This window comes from Cyprinodon tularosa, unplaced genomic scaffold (assembly GCF_016077235.1).
Source record: "Cyprinodon tularosa strain WSP-4 unplaced genomic scaffold, ASM1607723v1 ctg249, whole genome shotgun sequence".
NCBI classification, from domain to species: Eukaryota; Metazoa; Chordata; class Actinopteri; order Cyprinodontiformes; family Cyprinodontidae; genus Cyprinodon; species Cyprinodon tularosa.
The window spans coordinates 408,947-427,286 of record NW_024038924.1 but is presented as its reverse complement, the minus strand read 5'-3'; the positions used below and the strand labels follow the sequence as shown (position 1 = coordinate 427,286).

Genomic DNA, 18,340 nt, shown 5'->3' with positions numbered 1-18,340 from the left:
AATCATCCAAAAAGCTAGTCTTGAAATTGCCTTTAAAGCCTTTAGCTGAAGGGTTGGAAGAAAAAAAAATTTCTGAGTTGGAGGAAGAAGTGGAGGTTGAAGCTCAGGGAGGGGTTTGCCTTTGCCTTTGTAGGATTTTAATATAATTCGTTCACTCAGTGAATAACACATTCATAAATGAAAGGTCGCAATCATTTAAAGTAAATAAGACACCTTCATAATCCCAAATGTTCCGAAGAAATATTCAATTCATCCGCTTTTGAATAATATTTATATTCAAACATCACTCTTGCTCTAATCATGCTCTTTTTGGACTGGGAGAAAGCCAGAGTACCTGGAGAGAACCCGCACATGCTCAGGGAAAACATGTAAACTCTATGCAAGGGATGGATGGATGGATGGATGGATGGATGGATGGATGGATGGACGGACGGACGGACGGACGGACGGACGTCCGTCCGTCCGTCCGTCCGTCCGTCCGTCCGTCCGACCGACAGACAGACAGACAGACAGACAGACAGACAGACAGACAGACAGACAGACAGACAGACAGACAGACAGACAGACAGACAGACAGACAGACAGACAGAGATAGATAGAGAGAGAGACAGACAGACAGACAGACAGACAGACAGACAGACAGAGATAGATAGAGAGACAGACAGTGTCCAATACACCTATAAAATAAGAAGCATTGATATTAATTTTTTGTTGCGAGACGAAGGCCAAAGCAGTTTATGTTTGAGAAATAATTCTTTACTCTCTTCCAAAATTTCTTGCGGGTTTTGACTTCAACCAGATGTGAGGGATCTTTACAGCTTGTCAAGTTTGTGTTATCACCACAATCAGTTTGTTGCTGTTGATTATTAGTCAGCAAGATTATTCTGTTGTCGATGTTGTTGTTGCTGTTGGTTGTTGATTCATATTTCAGATCAGAGGTCTCAGATGAAAATGAGGATCTGATAATAGGTGATAGAACCTGACTGAATCACTGGGCTTTTTTGAGGACTGGGGGTCCCACAGCATCCAGGCTTTTTACAGACAGGCTTTGAACTTACTTCAGAGTTGTTTGTGGCTCCCAACCTTTCTGAAGTCATTATTTTGTAAGTTCTCATTGCCTCATGGGCTTCAGGAACATAAGAGCTGCTCCTGTCAAAGTTAGACAAATGGTCCATGGTAATAAAGTTGTGTTTAAGTGCAGCTGCTGAGGTAATACGGTCCTGAGGTGTAGGAACTATCATTTGCTTTAGAAAATCTATGAAACTTAGTAAATCCTCCCTTTCAGCGGGGTCTTGTGTTGTTGGACGGATTTTCAGCAGGTCGTCCAAAGATTGCAGCTTCAGCACTGGATCATACTTCTTAATTACCTTTTTCCAAGAGGAAAAATTCTCACTGCAGCGTGGTTCACCCAACATTTTAACAATTGCCGCCAATGTTTCGTCAGGAGAATCATAATCAAACAGGAGATCTTTAAGGTAGAAATAGATCAAAGTGATGCCTAGACACCACACATCCAAACTGGCATCTAGCTTGTCACTCATAATTCCCTCCGGAGGCATGTAAGGAAGAGGGTTAGCACAAATATTTGACATTGATCCTATCTCCTCAGAGAAACCCATATCAATTACTTTAAGTTTTAGAGAGGAGCGGTCTACCAGCATTATGTTGTCAATCTTGATATCTTTATGTACTATTCCATTACTATGTAGAAAATCTAAAGCAACCAGTACCTGTTGAGCAATAAGGCGAATGTCAGACAAATGTAGTCCACTACCTACAATTGTTTCTGTAAAACTTAGCAAATCGATATCCAGTTTTTCAAACACGAAGCAATGCTTTGTTTTGTAGTTAAAATATTCATAAAACTTCACTATGTTGTAGTTGTCCGGTCCAAGCTCTTTGATTTTAGTTAAGATCTCTTTTTCCGCCTTTGACTGGGAATCATCCTTGTCTATTGGAATTTTTATTACAACAATCTCTCCAGTTTCTTGGTTTCTACACTTGGTAGTTATAGCTGTTCCTCCTATGTCCACAGCTTCTATGAAGAGGTAATTGCTTGTTTTAGATTTGAAAACAAAATCCTTTGTTGAAAAAAGTTTCAACCAAAATCGCCAACAATCAGTTGTTATTAATCCAAAAGGAGTCTGGATGGTCATTTTGCCTGGACAGAGAGAAGAGGATGTTTCTCTTTTTTTAGAGTTGTTTGTGGCTCCCAACCTTTCTGAAGTCATTATTTTGTAAGTTATGGGCTTCAAGGACAAAAGAGCTGCTCCTGTCAAAGTTAGACAAATGGTCTGGTCTGATCACCTTGGAAGCTAGTCTGAACTAGCCTTTGTTCTAAGTGACATAGGCTATGACATCACCGACTGGGACACGCCCACCCGCCTGGGACACGCCCACCCTACTTTTTTTTTTTTTTTTTTACTTTATTAGAACAAAAAATTATAATACAGAGACAAATTAAAATTTACAGTGAACAATCACCAGTGGTTTGAGCAAAAGAAAATAAATAAATAAATAAAATAAAAATTTATTAAATAAAAGTAAAAAAGTAATAGTGAATAGAAACATAAAAAGGGATTATATAAATACTTTAAATTTAGAGCATAAGGTTATAGTTTTAGCAGCTTTTTTATTCTTGGAGGAGGACAATGTAGAAAAATAAGTAGTTGCTTCCTTTAGAAAAGAAATACAGGAGGGTTTAGTCACAATAACTTTACATTTGTGGATATAAAACTTGGCCAACAGTGAAAAAAGATTGCATAAGAAAAAATGTTCAGAAAGTTCTTTTTTTATATTTTGTGATTCCAAATAAAACATGTTGAAAATAAAGTTCAAATTTATCATAAATATTGTCCAGAATGAAGCGACAGATACCTTGCCAAAAACGCCTGGTGTGTTCACAGGACCCAAACAGATGAGAGACAGATTCTGAGTAAAAGTTGCAGAAAGTACAAGTGGTATCAATGTCCTTTTTATATTGAACTAAAAATGACTTTACCGGATAACAGCGGTGAATGATCTTAAAGGAAACCTCTTTAACCTTGTTTACTACTAAATATTTATTAGGTAAAGACCAAGTTTTGTTCCAGCAAACCTCTGAGGCCAGTCCAGACCAGACTGAAATTACATAAGGAACTGAAATGCAGTTTGCTTGGAATAAAGTATGAATATGTTTGTTGTTTTTCTTAGATTTAGGTTGAAAGCACAATTTACCTACATAGGTGTCAGTTAGTTCAGTTGGAGGTCTCGGCCTTTGGAGAACAGAGAAGTCTGACCTTTGAATAACATTTTTTTCTATTCCTACATCAGTTACCCAACCCTTTCAGCGCATCATCCGTCTGTCCATTTGTGGCTTTTCAGCCTATGCTCTTTCTTATTATAACTTTTTGTTTTGCCTTTCATTTTCCTGTTGTTGGAATCCTTCACACTCATTTTGTTTTCTGTCATCTTTCAGAAAGTTTCAAATCATCCAAAAAGCTAGTCTTGAAATTGCCTTTAAAGCCTTTAGCTGAGGGGTTGGAAGAAAAAAAATTCTGACTAGAATTGAGTAGGACTACGTCAGGCTAATCGCCATAGTGTTCCACTTGTTTTATGCATATAAATTGCTCTATTATAAATATGCAGGGAGTTTTACAGATTATATGAACACTGCAATGTAGGTAGAACAGGAAAGGAAAAACAGAAAAAAGGAGAAAAGATGAAAGAAAGAAGAGATAAAAGGGAGATGATAAAAAATTTTTTAGTCTGCTTCATCACCTGCAAAGAGTTGTAAAAAAGAACAGCACAACAAACGGACATGTTACGAGATATACAATAAAGTAACACCTAGATACTGTCGTTGAAGTATAAGTAGTATAATTTAATCTGACATGTACTCTGTGTTACCTGAAAATAAGAACTTGTTAAATTCAAGCAGAATTATATCAAACTACTACCTGAAGATAAGAACTGGTTAAATTCAAGCAGAATTATATCAAACTACTACCACTGGTAGTAGTTTGTGATAAAAGTACACCTTGTTCTTGGACATTAATTCAAATATTATTGTGTTTGTACAAATAGCTTAATAAGTTTTGGGTAAGAATGTAAATCTTTCAAGTCTCCAAACAACATGGGAAGTGTTAGTGCTTTTTTCATACAAGGCACAAAAACACAATGGAATTTTCAAAGCAGATATGTTTTGATTGCGACTTTTCCTATATTTCTTATCAATAAAGTTACTGTGCTTTTTTTTGTTCATATTTTCAGCACTTTGGGTCACATTAATCAGGTTCTCACAGTTGAGAAACAAATGGAAAAAAAAAAATGCCTCTCCATAGCTCGGGGTTCCTTCACCCGGAAGTTCCCAGCATCATTGATCCACCATCAATTTATTTACTGCTTGTATTTACATGCAGCATGATAAGCGTATTTTCCTCAGCGCAGCTAACAGGATGTTTTATCGCCAGGCCTGTCCACCCAACACAGATTCCTCCCTGTTAGTTTACAGCGTTGTAAATAATAACTTTTCTTCCAGATTAGATTTAACACCCGAGTTTCTGCTGCAAAATCAAATTTGACTTTAAATAAGAGACACATTTTGGGTGTGAAATATTTTCCCCAGAACATTAAATCACGCTTTTGCTTAATAAGCAGAACATGTTTAGAAGATGCAACACGACAGCTCAGTCAAAAGTAAAGATTATGAATGTTATCGGTTTAAAACTTTTAAAGACAATGTTCTTTCTCAGAAATTATCCATTCAGTGTGTAAATCTTAACTGCATGAAAGCATAAAATGATAATTAGTTGTGGTTGTAATTATCTGAAAATGTCTCAAATCCCTGGGAACTTCTTTCTTTGAAAGGGGCCGACTCTAACGACATATCCACAGATGTTCCTGCACTGACAAAAGAGGAAATAACCCTCTAATTATCAGAGATGCTAATAATAAACTAATTCATCAAGCCACTCTGCAATTATCTCCTTTGTGTCTGTGATTAGACCCAATTTCATATTGATGCTTTTGTTTTACCTGCTGTAATTGCAGATAATCATGTCAACTGCGGAGAAGCTGCGCATGTTTTTTCCACACCTAGCGTCGGAATGTCATTATCTGAAAATCTGCATCTTTAATTTGTTGATTTGCTCTTTAGCGGAGAACTGGAGGCTGTGATCTAAAGTTAAATAATTAGTCTGAAGGAGCAGATTCTGATGAAGCTGGGCAGTCCATTTATACTGTACTTCTTGGAATTCAGATAGGGAAGCCTAGATAACTGAAACAAAACTTTTTGTTGCATTATTTTCATCATGGACTTAATAAGTGTCCCCCTGTAGGAAAGTAGCTGCCTTAAAATATCAAAGCAAGCAAAAAACACCCGCAGTAAACGCAGTGTCCCATCTTTACCACTCCATGTTGTATGGCCTGCTTCTTAGCTCAGAGCCTCATCTAGACATGCTGGGTGACATCCAGTCTCAACAACAGCACATGAACCCGACTGATGTTTTTTACTGTAAAAAGTGCTATATAATCTGTGTTTTTAAAAAGACAAAAACATACCAAATTACTTTATGTAACTGAAAAGAGAATTTAAGAAAAATCAGGAGAAACGTTAGTGCAAACACGCATACAGTAAAAAAGATTGTCTCACTTAAGCCGGGCATACACTGTACGATTTTTGGCCTTTTCAAGCCGATTCTCCAGTTGTGCGAGAATTTTTCGATCGGGCCGACTTTCAGCCTGATCGTGCGTTATGCGTCGTGTAGTGTGCAGGGGGTAATGAGGGGCGATCGGCCTCTCTAAGGTCAGTGCAAAATCAAACATGTTTGAAATTCAGTCGGCCGTCGTAAGGTGACATCAGAGCATCGTGCCGCACAGTGTGAGATCGCGCATCTTGATATGTGAACTTCTAAACCCTGAGGTTTCATCGTACAGTTTGAGCTGTAGCTGCATGCAACGATTGAAAATATCTCACAGTGTATGCCCGGCTTTAACAGTATAGTATAAAAAGCCATGTTAGGAGTGTGGTGGTTTTTTTCACGGGGTTGAAAAGTTAGGAATAAGGATATTATCTAAATAATATCCATAAGTAACAACAATACTTATATTTGATATTGATGTGTGACTCACTAGCGCTACTTTGTATTGATTTTTTCAAATTATCGTTGATGTACTTTGTCTGTAAAATAAATTTCAAATCAAAACATGATTAATCCATCATCTTTTTATGAGTTTTTATTTTATAAAACCAGTTTATTTCTCCATGGCCCATTTATCTGATACATACTGTTTTTATTATCAGCAGCTTTGTTTACTTATTCTATGTAAAGCCCTGATGGTAAAGCAATGGGGAGCTTTGGTTCAATCTGCATAAATGAGACAAACAGAGGTTGAACACGCGACGCATTAAAAAGCTGCTTGTTTATGGCGCAGTGGCCTGCAGACATGATGTGAGCTTATGTTTCTGGTGCAGTTATGAATGTTTGTGGCGTCTCTGCCGGCCGCTCTTGGAGGACATTTGTGCCGAGGACACGTAATTTAAAAGTACAGATGAGCCCACCGGCTCTCTGCGGACGCTGATACTCTGTGGCACCCAGAAGGGAAATTAACAAATGGCCTCTTGTTTATTTTTGGTTCGTGTTCAGAGTTCTTGCTCCGAAGTGTTGCACATGTTGGCTGAGCTGTTCCACCGCAGAGCTGAGCTTCTGGGACATAAAACATCTGCGTGTCCACTGCAGAGCTACTCTTCCTTCGCTGTTTTTACTCATAGTTTGGGTGCTGCTGCTATTTTATTAGGTCTTCATTTATTTTATTTTTTTTATTTTTCTCTGTTTCAAAAGCTAAATACATTATTATTTAAATTTGTGATGCAACATTAATGTAATTTGTGATCATTTTTACCTCTTAAGAAGTTATAAGTACATAAAGCTTTTTCGAATTTTATCTATAATGATAAAATCAGGTAAAATTATTTTAGTTTGTGTTGTAGTTCTGGTGGCTATAAAAGAACTACAACGTCCACCACACAGCAAGTAGCTCTTAAGTTAAGTCTTAAGTGTAAAATAGTGCAATCCAATTCAAGGGCAGCTCAGGTTGTTATATTTAGCATAATTTAAGATAGTAAACCAACATCATGAAGAGGTGGAAAGGCAGACAATGACTCTGAGACCGATTAGGCCCAGTTTTACACTCTGTGTTTTTGCAAACTAGAAACATTTCAAACAGTTCATTTCTTTTAAACAATAATTGGGCGCAGGACACTGTTGTGTTGTTCTAGACCACATATATCTAAAGAAAAACATTACTCTAATGCTGTGCTCACTCCAGCATCAGGGACAGCCGATTTTACAGGAAAAGTGCATTAGATGTGCATCAAGGGGTGTCATGAGACACGTTACGACTTTTTGACGTGGCATATTTTAAAGCCTTATGAGCGCCTCCTTCAGTCAGCATAAAACTATGAAAAATGCATATATCCAAAAGTGTTAAAATATTTAAAAAGGGAGTATATATTTAGAAAAAATTCAGTGATCTGATAATTCAGCTAAAATATGTTGGTACACTGTGGCAAAACAAATAACTACTGCTAAGATTTGATGACTCAGAATGGCTGGCAAATATTTAAATCTAGGATCATAATCCAGATTAACTGACTGCACAGATTATGTTAGAGGTTAACTTTCTTGCTTAAAAACATCTTAAAACATTTTTTTTTCAACTCATCACAGCAAATAAAGCAAGCAACTCTCATATACTTTCATATGCAATTTTCATGTCAGTTTTTAATATTTACCATAATTACTAGACCACATGCAGACATCATAAGGGGATTTTTAGCTTAGTTTATTTTTTGTCTCCCCTTTCTTTTCTCCTTCTTCTTTCTTTAGCCTTCCTAACACAAATATACTGCATTAAAGCTGGTCATCTTGCATTCTTCAATGGTGATATTTTAATTTTGTTTTAATAGCACATGCCCTCAGAGCAGCCTTGCATATATTCTGTACACCTTGTTTATGGACTGTGGTCCAATGTGTACTACGATTTGGATTTTGTTTAGAATACCCAGTAACTTCTTTTGGGGGCATTTTTTGCTGCTATTTCGAGACGTGCTGCTGTTCATGCACTTTTTGTTTTATATTGTCTTTGTTAATTGACTGGAGCCTAGGTTAATCTTTTCTCAATGTAATATTATTCTCTTACTCAAATCTTTTCCAGCTCTGCAGCTTTCAAATCTGGTTCATTTAAACCTCCTACTTCTAATGTCCAGGGCATAGACCATGTATTTAAAAGGAACGATATTTCAACATATTTGAAAAAACAGAAATCTGATATAGCACTAGGCTATTTTGTATACTGCACATCTGTAACTTTGTTAAGTATCAAAAGTTTCTATTCCAGAATAAAAAGCCTAGCACAACTGAATGTTCCCAGGATTTTTCTGTGGAAGAAAAAGTAAACCATGCAAGTAACATCGTTATCAGAAAGTAAAGAACATGTGTTGAAGGCAGCAGCTATCAGTCAGTGTTGAGATGAAGTGAGGAACTTCTTTAGATTCCAGCTTCTAAGACTTTGTTCCTTTACATAATGAACAAATCACAGAAACATTTAGCCTACAGCAGCGCTTATTGAATCAGTGGCTCTCCACTGTCCATACCTGCGCTTATCTGGAGCTTCCAACTGCACGTTGAAAGTAATTGACAAATAACAAATCTGTTTGAAGTGTAGTAACAACTAATGCAATATAGACTTTTACAAAGTATTTAGTTACTAATCAGTTCTTTCTAACACAATCAGGGTTTCTGGGGACTCCAGCTTCCTCACACAGTCCAAAAACTCATTAGGTTGATTGTTTATGCTTAGATTTTTCTAAGTGTGCCCTGATGGACAAGACCTGTCCACTGTGTTCCCCAGGGATTTTCAGATTCCCAGGAATTTATTATGAACCCTGAACTTTTCTATGACCCAGCTTGGAGGTGTTGTGATTCCGTTTCCATGTTAAGCCAATAATATTACTATTAATGTAAGCTTTGTTAGAAAATAAGGTCCTCTCTATATATGATTATATATAAATAGGATTCCACATAAGGTTTATATTTAAAATGTAACCCTACAGTTTGTTCGTTCCAATCTGCCCACATATCGGCTCTTAACACTTTTAGAAACCAAACAGAAAACTTCAGAGGAAGTATCACGGAAGTATTTTAGCTTTTTTTATTATTATATGTCAAGAAAAAAACATGTAAGTCTAAACAGGTTTTCAGAAGAGAGCTGTGACTAGATCTTCCTACAAGCATCTGTTTGATGCTATAAGCTCTAACAAAGGAGTTTGTAATTGCATGACACAATGGATGTGAAAATCTGCAGCATGTGGGCATCATGAGGACATGAAGGGAGGGGATTTTTGGTTTCACAGGTCGTAAAATCTGCTGGCTCTCAGCAGGGGAAGGTGCAATTTCTAACCTGGCTCCTTCATTGACAAGGGTACCGATTAAGTCTGTCGATTAGCTGTGCAGCCAGTAGTCTGAGTGGAGTGGGTTGACTTGGGAAACACGTCTCAGCCCGAGAACAATCCCTCCTCTGTCTGATCCTGTTGGCACCACTCCACGCTCATCCTCCCACGGTCTCCCTCGCTTATGATTATTTTATCATTTTAAATTCTTCATGCCGCATCGCAGTGGCACAGGCCCCGCTCGAGGAGAGCGGCGCGTTGGCCATACAGTACATTCACACTACAGCTATTTGGACGGCGCTCTGGTGTGGCTCTGTCCCGGTCCCTCGGTTGGATTCTGCTCGTCCATTAGTGCCATCTGTGCCTTCATGCGCCGTCTGTGAGGGCCCCGTTGACGCCAAAACGATTGGCATTTCTCTGGAACAACCAGAGGGACGGTGCCCAGGGCTTTTAGCTGCCAATGATGTGCACTTACTCTGACAAAACCAGAGGGTGGTGGTGTTGGTGGTGGTGAGGGGGTGTGAGGAAGCAAACAGGAGGCCTGAGCAGAAAACAACTGCAGCTTCAGTCCTGCTGCATCTATGTTTAAGCTTCAGGAGATGCCACTTATCCCTGTATCAACAGACAGAGATTGCACTCCTTAATATGTTTTTTTTTCACAATTAGCAGGATTTATTCTGTTTAAAGGATATATGTTCAAGTAAAAATGTAAAATGGTCAATCTCCCTCTCCTACCGGCTTGTTCTCATCATCAAGAGATAGAATCAGATTTTTATACTTCAAATTTTAATACAGAGAAAGAGCAATGCTAATAAGCAGAAGCACTGAGCTAATATCTCTTCTGTAGAACTATTTTCAAGCAACTAAAATAACTCCACGAATTCCGCCTTAAGGCTTGTGTAATGATTGAGCACAATGTTGTTTAACAGGGCTGAACACAAACTGCAGAAACAGGAGGAAAATGCTCCCAAACACAAGTATTAGTGTTTATTTATTTCAATTTTAAAGAGGGGATTTAATGAAAAAAAAAGCTTTAAAAGGACAGAAACTGATAATACACAGATTGCCTTTAATTTTCTTTCATTCTGATTGCACCAACTGCAGCATGTTTAATAAATGTTTGGGGAAAACTATTCTGCAAGTCTGGAAAAGTAGCCAACTTTAAAGTAAAATAAAGACATGTTTAAACAAGTAATTTCCATGAATAATAAATGCTCAATAGTATTACATTTTTAAAATAGCAATAAATGATAAATTCAATGATGCACTTATTTTTGCCTATAGGGAGATATTTGCCATGATCAGACTGGTTCCTTAGCTTTCTGATTCACCCTTTCTGACTTTAAAAATATATTAAAAGCTAACAGATTCCTAAACTTAAACTAATCCTTATCCTTTCAGTCCTGTAGCTCATCTGCTTTGGTTTCTTTATCCCTTTTTATGCTCCGAGTTTGATTGATTCCACAGGTTATATCGTGTTACCATGTTTGAAGTTTGGGATTTATAAGTTCACAACCTAAGTTACTAAAGGACACTAGAGATTGGGTTTGCCTTGCTGTTATGATTGAGAATGAAATCTCAAATCCATGTCAGGAAATCAATGTAACCTCAGTAACACCAAAGATTTTAGGTTGGAGAGCCAATTACAATAAACTTGAATTTCCAGGGAAGGTGCTCCTAATTTCAGAAGAAAAACTTAGAGGAAATTGTGAAAATGGAATGAATTAGTTTACTGATATATTACACCGACTGATCTTGTAAATGAATTATTTCCGAAATCTTTAGTAAATGTGGTCCTTTATTTTACTTTCTCAGAAAATTCAATAAAATTGTCAAAGACAACCTTTTAGATAATTTATTTTATTGATTAAATCGTTTTTAGTTGTTCATGTTTCAGTTTATTTACTGAAAAATATGTATGTATAATTTGGAGGTATAGGCTCTATGCACAGCTCCACTAATTCCTTAAAGGAATAGTACACCCAAAACATGATTAGCCTTCATTTTCTACTCACCCCCATGCTGAACAACACTCTGGAGTACTTTTTTGATATCTCAAATGCATCTGGAGATCTGGAAGGCTTCTTGCTGTCTGCTGACATTCAAATAATTGAGGTCTATGGTGCCCGATGCAGAAAGGTCCATAAAAGTCCACAGAAAACGTGTCAATATTCCTCCATACTGCTCGTCCAATGTAATCCAAGTGTCCTGAGTGGGTAGCGTCCATAATTTACTCGAAACGAAGTCATTTAGAATGTTTTTAGAGCATAAACAGTAGTGTATAGGATTTCCTAAAAGCGCGCGCCTGCAAGTTCACGAGCCTACGGAAACCGCGGCAGACCAAACCAGACGAAAGTGCGCATTCAGCTCGGCAAAGAACTCATGCTCTTCACTCAACACTGACTTCTACGCTTGCATCATCAAGAGCAGACGCTGAATTGAGCAAAATAGGTAATATGCAAACTGCATACAATTTTATATTTTAAATTGGTTAAATTATAGAATACAATTTCTTTCAGCCAACTCTGCAGATGGATAACAACATTTAACCAAATAGCCTCAAGTACAAAAAAGAAGAGAGCTTATTGGTGCATATTTGTTTAAAACAAGCTCGTTTTCATTAAGTGAAGTTAAAATGGATGGAGTTGCCAGAAATTGTACTCAAGAGTAGTAATATTTTATCCTATTTTACTCAAGTAGGAGTAAAACGTGCAATTCTGTATAACTATTAAAAGTACTCAAGTAAATTATTAAATGTTACTAGTTATTATGCACCTCTGGTTAAAGACGTCACATAAGTTATAAGTTGAAAACACAACAAACTTGTCGTAACACTTTGTATCTAATTGCAATTAGATAGCTGCAGCAGGATATTCATGGAGTAAAACAGAAGAGATGTCCAGAAACCCTCTTTTAATGGGGAGTGGTTGCTTGATTGTGTGACTTTGGTTTTACGAATAAAAGTAACTTATTTTCCATAATTTTCCAAGATGCCTGTTAATATTAACAGTTGTGTGGAGAGTTCTTTTTTTTCCTTCACTACACCTTATGTGCTTGTATAATCTTTATTCATCTCTTTACAATCCGTAGAATGCCTGAGTTGTCAGCGAGCATCATGAATTTGGCCGAGTCTCAGGTGGCTCTGATTTCCCAGCAGGCCAGATGGCAGTGCTGTGTGGGCAGTGTGTGTGTGTTTATGTGTGTGTGTATGGGTGTGTGGACGAGGGGCTTGGAGAAGAGGGCCAGTAGCCTTGTGGAGGGAGAATTGCTCACACCCTGGCTCTCTCCTCTGTTCCCGGTGCAGCTGTGCTTCTCCCTCCAACTTGAACTTTTAATGTGTTCAATATGTGGCCGAGGACACGGAGTAAAACAGAACACATGTCATGTGGGGGGGGGGGGGGGTTTGGCTTCCAAGGCGACGGCAACACTGCATAAAGTTGTTTTTTATTAACTTGTTAAAGTCTGCTGTCCCTATCAGACTGTTGATATTTAAAAGGAATACTTGGCACTTGTCAAGATGATGATTTCACTTCCGTTACTTTCAAATAACGCCTTTAAATATTAGAAGGCTTCACTACGGTCCTGAAAATCTCAGAGTTTAGATCATATTGATTCAGCGAGTAAAAGGGCAATTTTCTTCTAAAACCCTATCACACATAAAAATTGAGAAGGTTAATTTATATGTGGATATCAAGGATAGACTCCAGCTTTCTATGATTCTTATTGTGAGGAGGGATGGGTACCGTTTACATCTGTGCAGTTCCAGTTCTGATGCCCAATACTTTGAAATCTGGTTAGGTGCTTAATGGTACCTATTCTCTGCACTGTGCTACCCTTATCCCAAAAACTTGAGCTTATTTGCCTAAAGCAGATGATGATAATTTGGCTGCCTCTCTCATGCTGCTGGTTGTCGGATGAAGGCATGCTAACGGTGCCAAATGCAAAAAATTACAACATTAGATCTGAGGTTGTCTAAAATTATGTGCTCTTAATCCTTGAAAAACTCAGGCACTTAAGCTGATGTTTCCTTATGTTAAAAAGTGTTCCTGCTGCTGTCTTTGCACTTTGCATCACCAATATTGCAGCTACTGGAATTTGAATTGTATTATGGAGCCATACTCTCAAGCACTCTCTAAACATGCTAGCTTTGTACCAAAACATGGTACCAGCTAAGTTATGTTACATGTTACATGGATAGGCTCTGTGTACAGTAGTACCAACTTTAAATGGGAAGTACCTCTGAAAGTACAGAATTGATCACGTATTTCTAACAGTGAGCTTCTCCTTGTATCAACTCAGATGGACTGACCACATCCCTCATATCCCCATCTGCTTCCACTCAAAACAAATTCTATACTCACAGCTTGTGATGGGAATATTTGCTTTTTGAGGTCTAAAGAAAAGGAATAAAATTCAAAAAAGTTATATGCAGACTTCAACAGTTTGGAAGATTCTGCAACTGATGCTATGTTCACACCAAAAGCAGCAAGAGCAGCAAAAATGCTCATGCTGATTCATTTTTTATGCTTGTAAAAGTTTAGTTCTGACGCATGGCTGAAGCAGCTTTGCTGTTCTGGCTGCACAGTGGAAAAAGTGGGTCTGATGCGCCTTGGGCGGAGCTACCCTATCCTTTCTTTGCCTGTAACAATGGCAGATATATATGCTGTGATCAGTGGTAATTAGGAATGGAACGGTTTATTAAAACCGTCCGAACCGTTCGGTTCGACTGTCTCGGTTCGATTCACGTGTGTTACGTTCGGTTCATGGGCTGCTCCTTTGTCTCATAGGCGAAGCATTTACACTCCAGAGCAGAAGGTGGCGGTACTGCAACCAAAGCCAACCACCAGTAGTAAACAAGAAGAAGAAGCGAAGCAGCGTAGCCAGGTGTAGCAGAAAAAAATCAGTTGTTGTGGAGAATTGTGTGGGTATGGCGAGTGGGAAAGAACAGGAGTTGGAAGACGCACCAGCAGCACTTTATAGGTCTGCTGTATGGGACCACTTTGAATTTAGAGTGACCTACGATGACGGCGGATAAAAGTGCAACAGTGTGCAAGCATTGTGTGGTTTATGCTAACAGCAACACGACCAACATGTCAGCTTAGAGATTTTCCTAACAATCAACATATACCGAACCGAAAACCGTGACCACGAAACCGTGAACCGAACCAAATCGTGGATTTTGTGAACCGTTCCACCCCTAGTGGGAATAAAGTAGTTTCAATATGTTTTTAAGTGAAAAAGTCCACATGAAAACTTCATCTGTGCAGTCAGTTCATCAAGATTACGATCCTGCATTCAAATATTATTTTGCTGTCAGAGGGGCTCAGACCCCCACATACATGTTGTGCTCTGTCATTGGAAATCCTATTCAACGGCAGCCTATTGCCCAGTCGCCTCGTCGGCGGTGGAAAGCATTTTTCATGTCCGTAATCCAAACTGCAGGCACCAGGATAACAAAAGCAAACATGTTTTGCCGACAGATTTTGGCATTTTAAGTTAATTTAGGCGTTAATAAACTGTTTCAGAGGAGTGATCATAGTGACCTGCATCATCAGCGATGTGTCTGTCTCCCTACCAGCTCTTGGTAGGACCTCCTTCATGCTGCTGCGGATGATGATGACTATGATGATGATGATTAATATGTTGGCTATACTTAAACTTAACTTCGACGCAAGGATTGCTTGTTCTAAAATTGTGCTTTTTTTTTTACGTGTTTTTGCAACAATATGGAAATTTTGCGGTTAAATACTATAACCAATATTTATTGTGGAGTTTTGGCCAACCTACCTGTGTCATTGGTCTGATCCCGGAGAGAAATAACTCTACATAAAGTCAGGAGGTGAATCAGCTGTTGTACTGTTTTATTTAAATCCACCAGCAGCTTAACTTCCTCATGAATGCAGAGATGATGATGGATCTCTCACCATCCTCAACAACATCTATATCTGTCTTTGATTTAATACATTTAATCATTTTGAACCCTTCCAGTGGCATATTTGTTTACCGGATAGAACTTCTACTGTAATTACATGTATGTTTAACAGTTTTAATTACTTCCTTTTCTGACCTTTTACTGATCTCAAGTTGTTTTATGGGATATATGTGTGAACATTCATTCATGTCAGGAGTTTTGACTGCCTCTTGTAAAATCAACAGTAATGACAACAGAGTAAAAAGAGCTCTGGTATCAGAAAAGTATTGGGATCTGCAGATGTCTATATTCAAGCATCAAAAACTGAATCAAAAAACAAAACAACCGTTAAGGCTTTTACTGTCTTGTCAGCCCTACTGAGTATTACTTACAGAAGTTAGTCCCTGCAGAGACAGTTTCTTCCTTCAGGCTGTCTTGGTGATGAACACCTAAAAGTCACCAGATTGAAAGCATGACTATTTGAACAATCCAAATGGTCTTGCTCTTTGTTGAAACATGTACGCATGTATACTTAATTATAGGGGTGTAAATAATAATCGTTTTGTATCGATGCATCGATCCAAAAGCCGACGATCCGATGCATCGACACGTCCGCAAGATAATCGATTCATGTTTTTTTTTTCCTCCGGTCTATTTTTATCCATTTGCTCCTGGGCGTAATTCTCCCTCCCGTGCTGCGGTGGCGCTAAACCTTTTTTGCCCTCCTACCGCGCTTCCTGGTTATACTCTTACAGCAGTTTGTTGCAGCAAGCCTCACACAGACATTTTTAAATTATGCTCAGTATTGAAGCGTGGTCTGAGCTACACACTGTGGGTCTAGATACGGGCGAGGCGGTGAGGAAGTGGGGGCAAGTTTAGTCCGACGACGAAAAAACATGAGGGCAAAAAGAGCGGAGATTCAGCTGGAAAAAGGGTCCCAGTGGTCTCGCGCACCTCGCTCATCTAGCGGGTCAAACTTCACGAGTTGTTTTCCGCAATTTCGGTCATAAAAACAAAACAAGCCGCCCTCCTGTCTGCTGCACTGTTTGCGGTCAGCTACAATCTGGGAGAGGAGCAGCGGAGCGTCTCTCAAGGGGGCGGTGATGTCAACACTCTGAAGCCTTCTTCTTCTTCTTTTTTTTAATGGCGGTTGGCAAACAACTTATAGGTGCATTACCGCCACCTTCCAGAATGGAGTATGGACCAGACAAACTATTATATTCTCCCTAAAATACCCGTTCTTCTTAGAAAATTAAGAATACTACCAAAAACTACATCCCCAGATGACCTTTGAAACAATTCCCTTATATCTAGTTTATTTTTATTCCTGTCTAACTCTCTAAGCAACATCTCTCTTTCCTGAGTATATTTATTACTAAAAAAATATGTTGGACAGTTTCTCTGGAGCCGAGGTATTGCATTGAACTCATTACACTGATATTGTGCAGTATTTTTGCAGTATTTTTTGATGCAACTTTTCTACTTCTGTTATTTGCTGTTGTTTCTCAAGAAAATGCATAATGCTATTACAGCTTTCATTGATTTATTTCAAACTTGAAACTTTGTTTAGCCTGTAAGGTGTAAAAAAAAAAAATAATAAAAAAAAAATAACCGATTAATCGATTAATCGAATCGAATCGAATCGTGGTGTATTCTTGAGTATCGAAAATAATCGAATCGTTGGGTCAGGAAATCGATACTGAATCGAATCGCCATGATGGATGTGATTTACACCCCTACTTAATTACAAGGAAAATATTTATATTTTCCTCTTCTACATATTTATACTCAGAGTATGACTGAGAGCAAAGTGGTATAAAAGTCAAATTCCTGGTTATAGACACTAACTGAAGATGCTCAATCCATTTGTTTCTGATCCAGTCAGATACTGATACATGGGCTTAGCGTATTGGCCGATATCTGATAAAGACCCAATGATACTGTTTAATGAATTAGCCGTATACCTTACCATGTGAGTTAAGATATCATGCATGACATAAACATTGTTAGAAAAGAAAAGGTAAGACATAAATTATCACCAGCTGCTATGTGTGCTCTACAAGATTACGTATTCGCAGAGCTGGATCAGCATCATTCATCCAATATCCGATGAAACTATTTAGTCAATATCGGAGCAGATATTTAATCTACGTAATTATCGGATCAGTGCTTCTTCATTGTTAACCTGGCAATCAAACCTTATTCTGATTGCTCTAATTGGTTGTACGTTTATACATCTATGTTTGTGTGCCACTGGAACAGCAGAAAACACAAATAGTTGACACACCAATTAATAGACCTATTAGCTACAGTCAAGTACAATCTACTAGAATAATTATATATTTTTTTATAAAATGTTTCCAAAGCAAGAGCTTAGAGTTAGAAAAAGTAGTTAGTTGTTGTGCAAGTGCCCCGTTTCTGTTGGATTTAGTAAAACCTAGATTAACTAAGATACTGTATGGGCTGCGAAGCTCCAATGTGGAGGAAAAAAAAGTCTCTGTTCTGGTAATAAAGTCTTTCAAAGCCTGAAGCTTATCACTGCAAAATAAGCATCTTGCAACTGGATTACAACTCTCATGCTTGCAAGTGTTTTCACACTCCAGTCCAGATGGGAGATTCGTTCTGCAACCTAAATAGAAGCTTCTTTTCCACCATCTTTTGTCTTTTATTTCGTAAATGTTACACACTATACAGTCAATTAATTCACCCAGCCAGTACAAATATTTGGAGAGAAGCTAATACTCCATCGGCTGTGTTTATTTCCTTCTATTTCTTTCCAAAAAAAAAAACACTTTGAAGGAGACTAATTTCAAACTTGTTCTGAGCAAACAGATACAAATTGCAGATTTGTTGAGCTAGTAGACAATTGATTCACTCTGATTGATTTATTAATTAATTAGTGGAAGAGTTCAGAGTCATTCTATGGGTTGAAAAGTGTAATTGTGAATTAGATTTAGGTAATCAGGATGCTTTGTTGTTAAGCTGACTAAAGGAGGGAA

The 18,340-nt window shown here is 38.1% G+C and overlaps 1 protein-coding gene across 1 annotated transcript in view; it reads left to right on the top strand.

Annotated features, from left to right (window-relative positions):
* Nucleotides 1–18,340, top strand: part of antxr2a (ANTXR cell adhesion molecule 2a) — a 109,013-nt gene that overhangs the window by 83,442 nt on the left and 7,231 nt on the right. The window lies entirely within an intron of this gene.